Below are 17,780 nucleotides of genomic sequence, written 5' to 3' on the forward strand. Positions count from 1 at the left end.
CCTGCCCACCCTGCCTTGCCCATTTCCACAGAAACTAGAACAAAGGTGCTTGTCCACATTTTCCCTTCGCTCCCTCTGCCTTCGGACCAACCCTGGTGCTTCCTGGCATGGCCTGTCCTGACTCCTGCCTTTGGGGAACTGAGAGTAAACACTTCCTCTTGCCTGACAGTCATGTCTGCATCTGCACATCTTATCATACTCGAGTAAATCAAAATCCTGGTACCCTACTAACAGGAAGCCACCCCAATGTAGGCTTTCCAGATGAAGCAGGCTCAGGAGAATAAGAAGCTTTCCCCCCAACTCAGACCCAGCCCCCCTTTTTTGGAGTCAGAGTCTTGCTCTGTCAGGCAGGCTGGAGTGCAGTGGCACCATCTTGGTGGAGCTACCCCTTTGAATGAGGCTTCAGATTTGACTGTCAGATGAGACAATCAACTACTGACATGAGACTGTCCTGGAAACTAATAGTTTTAGAAGACTTTTTGTTCTTGAAAAATAGAAGGGCATGGAAAAGCTATAGGATCCATCTGAGTCTGCAAGTTTCTGGGAAGAAACAGTAAGTTTGAAGGATACAGTGGGTGGAAAGGATCAAGTTGTTTTCAGCTTGAATCATTTTGAGTTCAGCGTACTGAAGGCTCTGGTTACATAACAAAAACGCACAAATATATCACCATCAGGTTATGTTAGACAGGAAGTTCTTCTTACTGATAATGCAATATTTTAAGTGACGATATTTCAGAACATTCCAGAGAAAAGCATTTTGAGAGACAGTTGTTTGTAGTGGCGTTTTAAAGTACAATCTCACACTAGTAGTGAATTTATTAACCTTGGTTGTATGAAAAAATGTCTTCTCTTTTCTCCAGTTGTAAGTATAACTAGAATTGAAAATTTCTCTGAAAAATGCCTGAATTAGAGGCCTGACTACATACTGAAAGCCTTGAAACATCCTTCAACCTTCAATTCCTCTTTCGGCAATTGCTCTTAATGAAATAACTGAAAAGATGCAAAAAATATTTACTGTAAGGATGTTTATTGGAGTATTGTTTACAGTGCTATAAATTGGCATCATCCTCAATTTTCAATAACAGAATTTCAGATAAATAAATCATAGTGTATTCATCCCAAATGAATGCTGCCCTGTTATGTAAAATGATGCTGTTGATCAGTGTTTTTCAAAATTTTAAAAATTATTATCTCTCTAAAGAGCCTGGTTTAGTCTGTTCTCATGCTGCTAATAAAGACATACCCAAGACTGGGTAATTTATAAAGGAAAGACGTTTAATTGACTCACAGTCAATTAACTGTGGCTGGGGATGCCTCATAATCATGGTGGAAGATGAATGAGGAGCAAAGTCACATCTTACATGGAGGCAAGCAAAGAGAGCTTGTGCGGGGCAACTCCCCTTTATAAAACCATCAGATCTTGTGAGACTTATTCACTATCAGGAGTCAGCACAGGAAAGACCCACCCCCGTGATTCAATTACCTCCTACCAGGCCCCTCCTATAACATGTGGGAATTATGGGAGCTACAATTGAAGATAAATTTGGGTAAGGACATAGCCAAACCATATCTGAGCCTTTTTGGACTCTTTTTTTCCTAATTGTCACCCACCAACCCCTTATTCCCCATGAAATTTTAAGACCACAAATATATATCTGTTATGTACTATGGCCCTTTGGAGGAGCCACAGATCATTGTAATATCTAAGTTTTTTCACCCCAAACAATACCTTTTTGCCAACTTGGGGATGATATGAAACCTATTGAGAATGCATGTTGTTGATGAATATTGACATGGAAAAACATTCATGGTATTTTGGGAAGTAAAAAAACTAGAACATACAAAATAATCTATTTTCACGTATTTGTAAATAGGTATAGAAAAACTTATAGAAGTTTCTATAAAAACATATTAATACTGGTTATCTCTGGGTGGAAATTAGACCTAGTATATATTAATCTCCTGTTATATGTGGGTATTTTTCATGTCATTTAACACTTATAATCATGCTGTGAGAAACTGGAGACCTACTGGGAGACCCGTGTGTGGTAGTGAGCACCATGTTTGGCCTAAGTTGACATTCAGTAAATGATAGCTATTTTTATTATTATCTTAGAGGCTATCTTTAAGAGACAGATTATGTTTTTAATTAATACGGCATAGATGAAATGGTATGATGACCCAAGGAGCCAGATTGCCCAGGTTCAAATCTTTGCTCTGTTGGCTAGGTGGCCTTGGAGAGTCACTTAATCTCTGGCATTCAGCTCCTTCACTCATTAAGTGACTATGATGACAGTAATTATAGCTAGTCACAGGGTTGTTGTGAAAACTAAATACATTAGTCCTTATAAATGCTTGGAATAGCATCTGGTATATAACTAGCACTCAATAGATGTTAGCTTTTTATTCTTACTTAGTCTTTACAATGAATCTGTGAGGGGAATATAATTATTTTCATTTTGCAGATGAGAAAATTGAAGCTCAGAGAAGTTGAATAACAGAATGATTGCTGAGGGTGAGGACATCAGAAAAGGATGAGGCACCAGGTGTCCAGAAGTAAGGCGAAGGACCCAGGAGTTGGGTCATAAGAAGTGAAAAGATACCAGAGATGAGTTTTTGCATTTCCTTTCCATGTCTATTGTGAATATTGCCTACATGTATGTATAATATGTATTTCACATATCCACATACACATCTGTCATGTGCTCCCCATGGTCCCTCCTGGAGACCACAGAGGAACAATAGGATTGGGGAAAGTACGTAACCTTGGGGTTGAATTCTGTCTCTGATGCTCCCTGGTTAAGCGGCCCTAAAGGATATATCCTTCCTCTGAGCCAACATTTCCTTACTTGTCAAAAAGGAGATATAACACCCACCTCTTGAAGTTAGTAAAAATTAAATAAGAAAATAAAAACAGCCACCATGTAAAGAATTCCAGGCATGCAAAAGGTACCATGCAAGCTATTTTACATGAATAACACAATAGACCCTCAAAAAATACTATTTTCCCTTTCCAGCATCCTTCCTTGTCCTAGTTGAATGAATCATGTTGCATGATAATGAATAATTCTTGCCAAATGCTAATCAAGGAGATACTTTATTTATTTGCTGTTCACCCAATAGGTCCCTGCTGAGTTGCCTCCAGGTGCTGGTACTTGGCCAGGCATGGGGAGGGTAAGAGGAAAAACACCTCATCCCAGCTTTGGAGAGTATTTGGTCTAGTGAAAGAAACAGTCACATAAGTCACTAGAGTATAATGTGATGCAACACGCCATGGGATAGTCATATGATATATTTAAGTGGCTTTAATAACATGTGATTTCAGCTACAAACTCTCCCGAATAAGCCTGTCCTCATTCTGCCTTCCACTGACAAAGGATACTGTATTAGTCCATTTTCACATTGCTATAAAGACACTACTAGAGACTGGGTAATTTATAAAGAAAAGAGGTTTAAGTGACTCACAGTTCCGCATAGCTGAGGAGACCTCAGGAAACTTACAATCATGGTGGAAGGGAAGCAGGCATGTCTTACGTAGTGGCAGCCAAGACAGCATGTGAAGGAGGAACTGTTAAACACTTATAAAATCATCAGATCTTGTGAGAACTCCCTATCACAAGAACAGCATGGAGGAAACCATACCCGTGATCCAATCACCTCCCACCAGGTTGACACATGGAGATTATGGGGATTACAATTTAAGATGAAATTTGGGTGGGGACACAGAGCCAACCACATCAGATACTGTCTCTGGGATTTGCAACTATTGCTAGGGATCATTAGCACTTGCTTGTCTTACTTTCTAGGAAGTTCTTGTTCCAATAAATTGCAGTTGTTCTCTTTCCTCCAACCTCTCTGTTACAGAGATAGAAAACAGTGTAGTATTTCTCCTGCAAGTGATTGCCTTTCCCTTCTTCACAACCTTTCTCAAGGGCTAGAAACTCTAGAAACTGTAAATTAGGTTAAACAAACCCAGAACACAGCATTTCCAAGGCTGAGAAAGTGGACCAATAAATCTCTTTAGATTTACAATACATATATGCCCCCAGGGTGACTAAAAAGAAGGAAAACTTGCAGCTAAAATTTAGTTAGGTAAAAAGAAAACATGCTATGACCAAAGGCTTTAAACAATGGAGAGGGTTATCTTCCTTACAGAAATTCCCTGGAATGATGAAGAAAGAGTTGCTTCCAATAAATGAAGAAATGTACAACATAACTTTTTCAATATCTCCTTTCTCCAACTTAATGGGGAGGCATAAACTGATAACACTCAGTTCATACAAGTTTTTATTGAGCATCTACTCTGCCAGGGTCTGGCAACTGAAATACATCAGTGAAACAAAATCTTCAAAACCCCTGCCCTTGTTGGGCTTACATTTCTAGTTGGAGGAAGCAGACATAAACATAATAATAGGTAAAGCATATCTTAAAATGTAGTAATTGCTACTGAAAAAATATGCAGCTAGTTAGGAAATAGGGCTAGCTGGGGCATGGGGAATAGGGAAACTGTAATTTTAAATGGAGTAGTCAGAGTAGGTTTTACTGAGGTGCTATGTAAGCAAAGTCCTGAATTAGGTGACAGACAAAGTTTTGTTAGCAGCTGAGGTAATGAGTTCCAGACAGATGGAACAGCCTTATGAAAGCTCTAAGGTTGGAATGTCCCCAGTGAGTTTGACAGGTCATCCATGTATGGATGCAGAGGGAGACAAATGTGGTTTTAGTTTATCATTTATCATTGTGGATTCCAGTTTATCCTGCTTTCTTCAACTTCAGGTCCAGTCCTCCCTCTCAATTACCTGTCCAGGTGACCTACAACAACTTCAGGTCCACCACCAGATGCCAAGCCAATAGCTTCTCATAAACTTCTCCAGCACCCCTGACACCTAGATAGGTTCTAATCCTTGAACTAATTCCCTCACTTCCTATCACTCATAGTGGTTCTGATCTTCTGATTGAACCCTAAGCAATACAACATCCAAGTGAGATGTCAGGTAGGTAGCTAGATAAAAGAGTCTTAAGTTCAAGGGAAAGTTTCCAGCTGGATGTATAAATTTGAGAGTTATCAACATATAACTGGTATTTAAGGACATGAGGCTGGATTATGTCACCCAAAGAGAGAGCATATAAGCAGAAGAAGAAGAGGTATAAGAACCAGGCCCTGGGGCACTCGTAGTAAAGATGTCAGGGAGGAAACAGCCAAGGAGACTGAGAAAGAACAGCCAATGAGATAGAAGGAAAATTGGAAGAGTACAGAAAATGTAAAGGGAAAAAAGTGTATCAAGGAGGATGCAGTGATCACTTGGGTCAAATGCTGCCAACTGTTGAGTAAGACTGAGAATTGATCACTGTGTTTGGTAATACCAAGGTTATTACTGATATTTTCAAGAATGGTGTGCTGAAGTGGTATGAATAAAAGTCTGATTGCAGTAGACTTCAAGAGGACATAGGATAAGGATTGGAGAAGATAATTCTTTTGAGAAATTTGTAAAGAAAATCAGAGAACTGGTGAGGAAAAAATGAGGTCAATTAAGAATTGATTTTTTAAAACAAGAGAGATAAAGCCTGTTTTCTCATGGGAAGGATTCAGTAAAGAAGAATAGTGGTGAAATTGGAGAAGAGGAGAATAATTTCTGTGGAAATACCTTTAAATGGTGGTAGGTAATAGGATCTACTTCATATGGACAGGTGTTATCTTTAGAAAGAAGCATGGGGACCTCATGGAGCAAGGAGTGTGGGTTCACATGCTTACCGGTTAGATGAGTAGGAGGATTTCAGAAGGTCTCTGCTACTGGCCTCAGTTTTCCTCAGAAAACAAGGCCATCAACTGAGAGATAGCTTAGGGGAAAAAAAATGAAGGTTTTAAGAGAAAAGGCAGGAAACAGTTCTGTAGGAGAGAAGGAGAATATGTGAACTAGGGAAATACAGTATAATGACCGGTAGTATTAAAGGCCTGCTTGAGGATGGTGGTCATGAATTTAAAGTGAGACCGTGTAATGTGAGTATGTGTGAGCCAGGCTCAGCTGCACAAATGCAGGAGCAGAGTAGAGTGATGGGAGTGTTTAGCCAGACTTATGATTTTCATAAATAAGATGAATAAAGAGAAGAATATGCAAGTGAAGAGGAGGCTTTATGCAAATGAGTGATTGTAACAACTAGCCATAGAATTTTAATTGGGTAAGTTGGTGGGGAAGACAAGATGGGAATAAATAAAGAAGAGAATAGGTGACAAAATCAATGGAATGGAGATCTCACTGGGGGGTCTTCACTTTGGAATGAAGGTGCTAGAAGGAGTGAACTAGAAACACAGGAGGTGGAGGTTGGAGAATGGGATGTGTGAGATACATGGAGATCTGGATTTGTTGGTAACAATATGGAAGTGAATGGCTGAGACAGGGCTGAGGACAAGACCAGTAACTAAAGGTACTGACAAACCAGGACATTGCAAGAATCACCTATGCATATATTGACATCAACAAGAAGTAATGTAGGAAAAGTATTCAAAAGAGTGATAGTGATTCAGGAGCTAAAAGTGATCCAAAAATAGGGGAGCTTGACTGTTCTGATAACCTCCTATTCACTCCACTGATGAAAGAGGGCTCTCCTGCCTTAAATAGTGTGAGGTGACTGAACACCAGATACCCAGCACTGGACAGACGGAATTGGTAGCACTTTATCTGTCACATATACTCACAGCGCCGGACACTGCATGCCTTCCAGAACAGGGTCACACAGGGGTCGCACTCAGAAATTGAGTGAACCAGCAGACTGTGGGAGACAAGTTTTGTAGTAACAGAAGGATGAGGTACCCCTTCATTCTCATGGGAGGACATAACTGGTTTATTTGAATCACTTCACAGACTAGCAGGCAAATGAAACTTGTAAGGTTGAACAGGTGGAGTGCAGCTGTCTGGCTGGTAAGGGAACTAGGTGGATGGGGAACCTTTCCCACTGGGGGAGGGGTGTATCTGGTCAAAGTAAGTTCATTCATGGTCAGGCCTTTGGGGCCCTGTGAGACTCAGAGACATCAAGGCAGCACTTGAGATTTTACACCTTACAATATACTTGACAGAGGTTGATGACTTCAGCAACGAGAGGTGGTGGGTGACACAGTCTGATGGCATGGGATTTAAAGCAGTCTGATGGCATGGACTTCAAAAGTGGGAGATCTTAGGGTAAGGGAGAAAGTGTGCAAGGAGTAATGAGGGCACAGAGGACACCTTCCCCCCCCCCACAATGTGAGACAGGTGCAGGAGAAGCAGAGCCCTCAAAGGAGATGCAGACTTGAGTTAAGCAGTGAAAGGAGCATTCGGAAAAACACTGTGAGGCTATGGAGAAGTCAGCTGATGATGAATTGTGAGTTCCAAGGGCACACAGCAGAAGGATTTTAGGAGTTGGGAGGAATGAAAGATGAGGTGAAAGAGAGACGTGCAAAACTATATGGTGAGCAGTTACAGGAGATAACTGGTGACCCAGGGATCTGGGGCTTCTCGTGATGACAGACACAAACAAGGATGAAAGATCCAGTGAGGTTGGGCATGAAGGTTTCAAGATGGATACTGGATACTGGTGGCAAAGCTGACTACTTAATGGATAGGGAGAAAGAGACAGTCTGGTCGGCTCTGTCCCTTATTATTTATTAAATATTCAATTAATACCTGGGTTTCACTCTCTATGTGTGTGAAATGAGGGAGTCGGAATAGAAGATTTCATAGATACCTTTTAGCCCATAATACAAGATTTTAGGTCGGGTGCGGTGGCTCACACCTATAATCTCAGCATTTTGGGAGGCTGAGGCAGGTGGATCACCTGAGGTCAGGAGTTCGAGATCAGCCTGGCCAACATGGTAAAACCTAATCTCTACTAAAAATACAAAAATTAGCTGGGCGTGATGGCACTTGCTTGTAATCCCAGCTACTTGGGAGGCTGAGGCATAAGAATCGTTTGAACCCAGGAGGCGGAGGTTGCAGGTTGCAGTGAGCCAAGATTGTGCCACTGCACTCCAGCCTGGGGGATAGAGTGAGGTGTCTCCAAAAAAAAAAAAAAAAAAAAAAAGACTTTAGGCAGAGTTTGCACAGCCACGGTATCAGGAGAATGACTTGCCCAATCTGCTGCAGCAGCACCGTTAGGCCAACATAGCTATGCTTAGCTCCCCCAATATGTACTGTACACACTTTCTGTAAACAAAGCCAAGTCAGAGTCATTCAAGGCCATTCCTTCCTTTCAACTTGCCTCATTTTGCTTCTGACTCTTTTAGTACCAACTTTACTTCTGGCTTCCAACTTCTCTCCTTGCCTTGATTGTTGGGTTTTCTGCACACATCTCTCTTCCCTACTATGATTGTAAAGGTCCAGGGTTCTGATTCTCCACTTGAGTCTTCATCTCATCCCTGTTGTATCCAACCAGAGTCACCCCAGAAAACCTCAGTTCCTCCACAGCCAAGACACTCCCTACCCCAGCCTGGGCAAGACTAACCCAGTTACCACATTCTGAAATCTCCCTGGCTGACCTGTATTTGTTTACTAAGGGAGGGAAGTCTCCCTCTCTCCAAACACAGACACCCTTTACCAAGCACAAGCAGAAAGGCTCTGTTCATGAATATCCTGAGATACAGGGTGTAAGCCCTGGAACAGAAGCAGCCCTAGTTTCAAAGACAGTCTTAGTTCAAAGACTTTTCTCTCCTTCTCTTGAGCCAATGCTTTTCCTTCCAACAGCCTACTGATGCAAGAAGTGGTTCCTCAGCTAGCGAGTCTGCATAATATTGCAGGAAGTTCACAGGCTTTCTTAGACCCATCCAAAGAGGGATCTTTTAAAATCCCATAGACATCTTACAGTTTCTCTGATTTGGCCAGAATTTCTTCATGGGGATTTCATGTTCCCCTTTTTGGAGAGAAGATGAGCACCCAGAAGCGGGTGGAAAGGCTCCATTCCTTTCCCCATCTCAGGAAAATGAAACTCCAAGGACAGAGATCAGGGGGAAAATCACATCTTGATCCTTGGCAATATTGAAACTATTAGGCTTAGCATATCCTGTTATGAGTAAGGAAAAAAAATAAAATTCTCTATTCTCTACACCCCACCTCCCCCTCCCCCCCCCAAAACATATCCCATTCTCATGACTGAAGGAGTTATTCTGAGACGCTTATCTCTTCATATCTACAAAAGTACATCAAATATTCCCCAGACAGTCCTACGACCTCGTCACCTCCACCCTTGCCAGCCCACATTCATTTTTAAAATCTCACTCCTAGCTTATATCCTGCTCATTAACAGAATTGTGATTATGGAATTAGGCTGAAACCGTGTCTACATTCCACCCAATCTCTAACACACTGATATTTGGTCATTGTTATTAATGACACTAACTGTAACGTTTATTCTCTTTAAGAATGTATAGCGTGACATGAGGTTGCATGCTTTCTAATCTTTTTTTTTCCAATTATTTATAAACTTTCACATTCTGTGTGGTCATCATTTGCCTTCAAAGGGAACACTGACATTTTCTGTTAGCAACTGCTCTGCATGGAATTGGTTATCTAATATGTCTGGTCAACAAATCTCTCTTTCACATTTAATAAACTGCAATGATTTCACATTCAGGTAGTTCCCTACTTACTTGAGGGCAAAGGGCTCTACAGAAGCTAAGTTAGTAGATTTGATTACAAAAACAAAGGAGATTTTTATAAGTGGAAAATAAAAGGTCTTTTTTTCTAACTCTGTCTTTCGAAGTTTCAATGTCCAGCCTTTCTTTGGAAACACATGACATCTTAATGTTTTTACTGGTCACAATTTTCTTTGAAATCCATTTGTCATCAACTCAATGCTTTTGCCATGATTCCATCTCTGTAACCATGAGATATTAAATGAAGGGCAAAAATCAAAGTTTCTATTCCATTTCATTAAAACAGAACTAGATCTGAATCAAGATAAACTTGAGTTTTCTATTTAAAAAAAATCATCCCTCAATGTATGTTCATGAAAACTGTGTATTCAACCAGCCAATATTTCAGAATATATTGAAAGAAAGCATAATTCACAGGTCATTAACCTGCCTAAGTCCTCAAATACTGTGCCACTGGTCACTTGATCTTATGCTAGAGTAGGTTTAGATGGGGAAACAAAAAAAGTTTTCCTGATTCTCCTGCCTCCAAAGGAAAACATGCCGCAAAGCCGCCTAGCAAAATACCCCAAATTACCTCTGCTATTATGCAAGAATTTCCTTTGCACAGTTATGGATATAACAAAGACAGAATTTTGAAGGACCCAAACACTTTTTCCTAAAATATATTCTTGCTAGTATTCCGCTTCAGATGAAAGTTTAAATCCTAAGCAGTGACTTACCAGGCTTGCATCTGTCAGCTCCTTGAAGAAGTTTTGCTTTGGTTTTGAGGGGTTATGTCTGAAACTTAAAATATAAAATACTTTCAGTTAAGCTGTCCGGCATGATTGACTTTGTTTATTCCAGTCATTCCATTCCAGTGAAAATTTCAATCCCTTCTCTCTGTAAAATCTTCAAATTATTTTCTTCCTCATCCTCCTTCTCTCCTAGACTCCAGGCCATGGATGAAAAAACACATGATCTTGGCTCACTTGTTAAGGAAAAGGTGTAAAACGTACATGTAATCAAGCAAACAAGGAATTGACAGTTGCAAAATGATTTAAAATTTTTCAAATAGACATAGCTAACCCTATTAGCTCTCTGCTTATATATATTTGGCAAGAGAATAAGCCTTTTCAGTGCAGGAATGATATAAGTACAGGAAGGGACATTTCTGCAAGTCAAACAGAGAGAGAGAAGAGGAGAAGATTCGAAAAGGTGCCAGAGGGTAATTGGACTCTGGCTCTGACAGTTGATCCAAAGCACGCCACAGGAAGTGCACTGGTTAGCTAAAGTTAGAAAAACAGTGGCCTCTGATGGAGCCCCAGATGTCACATCAATTACTTATGGTACAGAAACTTGCAGTTTATTTTGACAGTCATTCAAGTTAAAACACGAGATGAGAAGGTTGCAAGAGAAAAGCCATTTTGGGCCTAATTATTTCATTTCTATAAACAAGGTCAAAAGGTCTCATTTTATTATTATCCTCTGTCCTTGCTTCCCAGCACGGTTTATTTTTCGTCTCCTATTTTAAAGATGCAAACATATTTTAACAAGGTTCATCTTTAACAATTCTGTATCAAAATGGAAATTTTTGTTTTCTGGCTTCTTCTACGTTGATATAAGCAAACAATCTTACAGTATTTATTTTCATAATCAGTACTGAACAAACATCTTACAACTGGGAAAAATCCTCCTGTTCTGTAGGGAGCAGTTTTGCCCACTGGGCACATACAATATAGGCTAGAATTACAGACACTGGGTAATGAGAAGCTCAAGTTCTTCCTCTAAGTACTATGTTCATTTATTTTCTTTTACGCCGTTTTTACAAATATGAGTACAGCCAAGGAAATTAGCACATGTGGGTATACCCAAAGACTAATGACAAGCTGATCCTCAAGAAAACCAGACAGAAAGACTGAACCCTTGATACAGGATTTTTCTCGGCCCCTTTGTCAGACTTGCAGCAGGGGGAGCGTCATCTACTTGGCCTAACGTGCTCAGCCCCTGGCAGGCGGGAGCATGTGAGTAAGTGAGTGCAGGGCCCAGTTGGCTGCTCTGAGTGCTGACACAGGAGCAAACTCCATGCAGGGCCCATGGCCAGACTAGGTGTGTCACCCTGAGGGGAACGCAGTGGCTCCCAGGCAGGGGTGCCCCATGACTCCAAAGCGCCAGAGGAGGTTTTAGTTTGCTAATTAGCTCTTTTAGTTCTGCCATCCGAAGCCCAACAGACTGCAGTGTGTTAGCAAGCTCAGTTGGCCCCTTGACTTGTTCTGGCCCATGGCTCTGGGACTGTCTTGGCCCTGCCACTGCTTCTGTTGTCTGGGGTGGCTGCCCTCCACCAGCGAGGGCAAAGGGCAAGTGTTACAGCCCTTCTGGGTACCCATGCTTGGTGGGTCCCGAGTTCTTGTCCAGTGTCCAAGAAGAATGAGGTCACACTGACTATTGAAGGGTGATGAGGGCAGAGAATTTTATTGAGTGACAGATCAGCTCTCAGCAGAGAGGGGAACTGGAGAGGGGACGGTAAGGTCACGTTGTCTTTGCCAAAGTCAGGTCATCTCTTCTTGATGTGGATGAATCTGGGGCTAGGGGCGTGCATGCTGATTGGTTTGTGAGCATGAAAAAAAAGGTTAAAACAAAAGCACCAGTAAAAGGTGGGCACAGCGTAAAAACAATTAGGGAAGGGTAGGTATATGTAAAATAGTTGAAGGGCGGGGCTCAGTCAAAGGAAAGTATGCCAAACGGAAGACAGGTTCTCAACCCAGTCCGTGGATTGGGCTTGTAGCTTGGCCTTCAGACTTTAAATTATTTTTGACTTGAAGGTGGGGTTTCACTGGGGACCTGACCACTCCTGTCTGCCTAGGATTTCTCTGCTTTCTGCCTCTATCACCCTGATTCTTTCCAGATTTGGTATTTCTTGGGTTTACAGAGACCTCTAGTGTGCTTCATCTAGTGATAAGGTGGGGTAACGCCCAGAACAGACGGTGATGGTGAACTTGGGCAAGGTCAATGCAAATTGAAGGGAGGAAAAAGAGAACATTTGGGGGGAGTTTCTTGAACTTTGAGTAGCATATATTTGGTGGAATAACAACAATAACACACAGGTAAAAGCAGAATAAAATCAAAGATAATTAAAGTGGAAGGTTCCATTTGCCAGAAACTACCTGTTAAAGATAGTTCCCATGGTTTTCATTTTAAGTAATAGTACAAAATCATGTGAAAAATACATTTAGCAAGAAACTGAGTAAAAGGCAGTTTTACTATTCCATATTTCCTCAAATGAGTAGGCCTGTTGTGTTTTCTCTGCTGTCTAAGCACAAAAACAAATGACCATGAATCAATATCAAGATATTAAGATAATTATTCTATTGAGTTTTTAATTATTATTTCCTCAAGCGCACATTTGTGGTCTCATTTCCTAGCTATATTTTATGTAGTTTTATATAAATTCATGAAAATTTCTCAAAACATGGATGTTTCATAATGTCACTGGATGGTGGATCTTCATTTATGCCTCAATACACATTCATTGAAAACATTTTGCAGTCCTAATGGAAAACCAAGAGGAATCCTAGCAAAGGTCTCCTTGAAGTTAGCAAACCTAATTGAAATATTTTGTACAATAAAACATTGTTTTCATTTGTGACATAAATTCATTCTTATCTACTTCCTGAGTTGATTTTGTATTTATCGGAGCTATAAACAGCTCCCAAAAGTCAGCCTACTTCACTGACAAGGACTCTGATATCCGTTCAGTTAAGGCAGCTATCTCTGCTTTGTTATTGCTGTATTTTTTCCTCTTCTCTCTTTTCTGCTCTCTCTCTTCGATGAAGGTCACCTCTCTCTCTTAGCCATGTCTCAGAATCTATTCCACTTCTCTGATATTTTCTAAGTCAGATAGAGAAGGATGCTACGTCTCTATTCATTGTGATATTTTATTTTGCAACAGTTATAAGGGACACATCTAAAGATTTTAAGTAGTAGTAATCTCATGTCTTTTTCCTTTTTCCTAATTTTTTTCATGATAAAGACTTATTGTACAAAATTTGGAAATTCCAGAAATGTACAAAGTGCAAAAATGGTAATACAGATCATATTACCATCAGCCAGAGATAATCTCCCTCAACCAGTTCTTTTTTTCCTATTCAGATATTTATTTTTAGTGATATGTGGATAGCATTGTGTCCTGTTCCACCTACCACTATATTATAAGCATTTATGTCTCCATATTCTTAAATGTGATTTTAATTTCTACATAATACTTATAATTTGTTTCATTCTTCCCCCATTATAGAGCATTTAGATATTTTCCAGTTATTCATTATTTTAAATAATGTTATTGAGAGTATCCTTCTCATTTTCAAGTTATCCTTCTTCATTAAGAGAAACTGATTATTCCAGTAATTCTATACACATAATTTCAGTGACCTAGGGGGAATGAGGGGCCCAGAGAGACTCTATGACTTGCCTGAGGCCATATAACTACTTATTGGAAGTGTGGAATTCTTTGATATTTTCAGTTTCTTTGTCTATCATGATCAAACCCTAGGCTTTTAATTGTCTTTTTTAAAACCAGTTTCATTCCATTTTATAACAACTCCTGCCACTGCATTCCCATCCTTTCCTTGCAGCCCCACCCAAAAGGCACCTGCCTGGTCCCTAGGGCTTCCCTCTTCCCATTTGCCCTGCATACCACTATCAGGTGATTCAGATTATCATCCTTATATCACTATCAGGTTCAAAAATTTCATTGACTGCTTAGTGAAACCCTGCATGAAATATAAACAACTTGCCTTACTCCCAAAGCTCCACTTTTCCCTTCAGTCTTTCCTCATCCACTCCCACTTGGCTGCTGTCCCCTATCCCATTCCCAGCTTCCTGCTTCCTGCCTTCTTCTTACATTTCTTTCTTTTCTTTTCTTTTTTTTTCTCGAGACAAAGTCTCACTCTGTTGCCCAGGCTGGAGTGTAGTGGCACAGTCTTGGCTCACTGCAACCTCCACCTCCCAGATTCAAGCAATCCTCCTGCTTCAGCCTCCCAAGGAGCTGGGATTACAGGTGCGTGCCACCACTCCCAGCTAATTTTTGTATTTTTAGTAGAGACGGGGTTTCACCATGTTGGCCATGCTGGTCTCAAACTCCTGACCTCAAGAGATCTGCCCACCTTGGCCTCCCAAAATGCTGGAGTTACAGGTGTGAGCCACTGCACCCAGCCTTCTCCTTAGATTTCTTAACCAATCAGAATACTCCTTTGTTCCTCCTCATCTCTTTAACTTCACGCAGTCCTCTAAGGCCCAGTGTGAGTCTCATATATTCCATGAAATAGAATGAACTTCCCACTGTGTCTGAAATTGTTTGACTTGAGTTCTAGTCTGTAATGAACCACTTTCACTGGAAAATGTGGGGGCAAATAATTAACTCTGCTGAGCCTATTTCTGCATACGAAAAATAAGAATAATTACAGTAATACCTGTCCTATCAACCTCCCAAGATCCTAGGAAGGATTGGATATGCGTTACAAAGTTTTGGTGAGCTACTAACTGGTATACAAATGAGGGACAATATTCTCCACCGTGTCCACTCATAGCTGTCACTTTAAACCATTTCAGTATCCAAGTCTGTACAACATGTAACACAGCACTGAGTTATGTTCCATCCCATCACATTCTCTCACTGTCTTATGGATGTTAGTCATTTTTCCTCAGCTTGGTTGTGAAGTCTCTCAATGTAAAATACAGTATCTAATACTACCTCTCTAACCCCGGCATTGCTGTAATGACTGCTAGTCTAATCTAGATAAGTCCTAGCTGGTAAGGTCTGGATGGGGTCACAATGGGATTTAGATATAAGTGGATAAGTTAGTGAGGCATCAGTGTTCCAGAATTTTTCTGAAGTAGAAAAGTGTTACACTTCAGTAGTCCAAGAAAACTGGGATTAAGGTTAGCATACACCTTGTGAAGTCTATGTACTCTCAATTTAGATTGTGTTTCTTCAGTAGTCCAAGAAGACTGGGATTAAGGTTAGCATACACCTTGTGAAGTCTATGTACTCTCAATTTAGATTGTGTTTCTTGGATATATTCATTGAATTTTTATAACAACCCGTATTAGGCATGCTTACTGTTGGAAAGCAGAAGCAAGAATATCCTTCAGACATCTAACCCAGCCTTTGGTTACCCCAATCAGAAGGGTCAGACTACCCAATCTTGATACGTTGTTAAACATGGTCTCCTGATGATCTGCTTATAGATTATTCATTTAATCTGAAATTTACTTCTCAGCTTTAATTATCTAGTTTCTAGAGTCCTAAAGAATATTTTTTCCTAACAGGCCTACTCTGAAAAAAGTTCTATGGTAAAGATTAGGACTAACAACAAGAGACAGGGATAAGGCTAGAGTTAGGGTTAGCAATACCTTTAGGTTCAGAGTTAAGGTTATGATTAGATTTATGGTTAGTGTTGGGTTAGGGTGCAGTTTAGGATGATGCTGAGATTTAGGTTGAGGCTTAGGGTTAGCATTTATGCTAGGGTTAGTGTTTGTGTTAACTCTACCCTCAAGGATACTAGTTAGGGTTAGTGTTAAGGTTAGGGTTAAGTTAGATTCCAGGACACAAAGGGCACTTTTATAAAAGATATTCTTGCAAATTTTACTTTGTATGGTAAAAGAACACATCGTCCACATTTTTACCTATTTCCTTGGAACTAGCAAAAACACCATTGTAGTAGAATGCCTATTTTACAGTATTCCACAATTAGAAACAACTATACAGTTTTCCAGAGTTGATCAGAGTATTTTTTAAATCTCTAATACAGAAAAGGCAAGCAACACCTTTAATGTCAACGTTAACTCCCAAGAGGTCAATTTGTCAATGGTATTCAATTTATACCACCTTCTTCCCCTGACATTCCCGGTCACCAACATAAAAGCTGATACCATTAAAGTAAAATGCTGTGATCTGAAAAGCACTAATATTTTACCTGAAAAACATTTATCTATCTATATCTATCTATCATCTATACACTTTTGGAGCATCAGTCACTTGTCAAGCACCATAAACCAAAACACAATCTGTTTAATAAGGTTTCCAAATCATTAGATGTCACTCAAATAGGTATTTTCAGCCAGACCTCACTCTCCAACAACTTGAATGTCTATTGATTGAACGATATCCTCACACAGCATCTGAACTTCACTAGGTCCAAACATGGTCTCCACAGCCCTCACCCAACACACCTGCTTCTCCTTCTTTTCTTCCATTTGATTTAATGGCAGCACCATTTACCAAGCGCTCCAAACCAGAAACTTTTCATCAACTCATTTTCCTCACCTCCCCTGTCCCATCCTGTTGTGAAAATTACCTCAAACCTTCTTTCTGCCCCTCTCTTCGGTTCTATTATTTCTTGCCTAAACCATTTGCAACAGCCTCTTAAATAACCTTCAAATAACTCTCCTACCTCCAGCCTCTTCATTGTCCAATCTGTCCTCCCCACCCTGTCACCAAAATGTGCCATGTTTGCTATACCACCCACCAGTTGAAAATGTATGCTAGGCTCTGTTCTAGAGTCTCTTTCATGAAAACCTTCTCACTCCTCTGTTGGCCTGGAATTTTCCACTTCCTTCTTTGCACCCTCCCATACCTTGTACATCTATGGTTGTGCTTACCATAGTTTATTACACGTGTTTCCCTTGAGTAGATGATAAACTTCTCAAAATTAAGATGATCTCATTCACTCCTGTACAACCAGTTCACAGAACAGTGCCTGGCATATGGTAGGTGCTCACAACATTTTGCTGGGAAAAAAAAAAATAGCTTACAAGACCAAGTAATGCTCACAGATCCTCTTTATATAATAGTGTGTCCGGTCCCAAAATAAAACTTATGCTGTGTAAGGCTTCTTTAAAAAGCACACCCTGCATCTTAACAGGAAGTTACAGATTAATAAACAGCTGACGGAACAAACTAAACAGCATCCAGTGAATCACCAGGGGACCGTTCAACTGCTAACTAAATTCAGGGAGAGCGACAATGGGCCCAAACCATCATTCCCCATTGATGGGAAGATTTTGCAAAGATGCTTGAAAGCCCTGGGTATCAGGGTGATGCCTATTTTCCTACACTGTAGTGGAAATTCAGGAAGAGAGAAAAGCCATAGCAAAAATGAATTTGGAGGGCTATGTGAATACAGAC

The 17,780-nt window shown here is 40.4% G+C and overlaps 1 protein-coding gene across 1 annotated transcript in view; it reads right to left on the minus strand.

Moving 5' to 3' along the window:
• Positions 1 to 17,434, minus strand: part of PSD3 (pleckstrin and Sec7 domain containing 3) — a 696,970-nt gene extending 679,536 nt beyond the window's left edge. The window contains exons 1-2 of the mRNA XM_028852422.2: positions 17,255 to 17,434; positions 10,339 to 10,402 (exon numbers count right to left, since the gene is read on the minus strand). The gene's annotated coding sequence lies outside the window, so the exon portion shown is untranslated. The remainder of the gene's footprint in view (positions 1 to 10,338; positions 10,403 to 17,254) is intronic.
• Between the last annotated feature and the right edge of the window lie 346 nt (positions 17,435 to 17,780).

The sequence above is a fragment of the Macaca mulatta genome, chromosome 8 (genome assembly GCF_049350105.2).
Source record: "Macaca mulatta isolate MMU2019108-1 chromosome 8, T2T-MMU8v2.0, whole genome shotgun sequence".
In the NCBI taxonomy this organism is placed as follows: Eukaryota; Metazoa; Chordata; class Mammalia; order Primates; family Cercopithecidae; genus Macaca; species Macaca mulatta.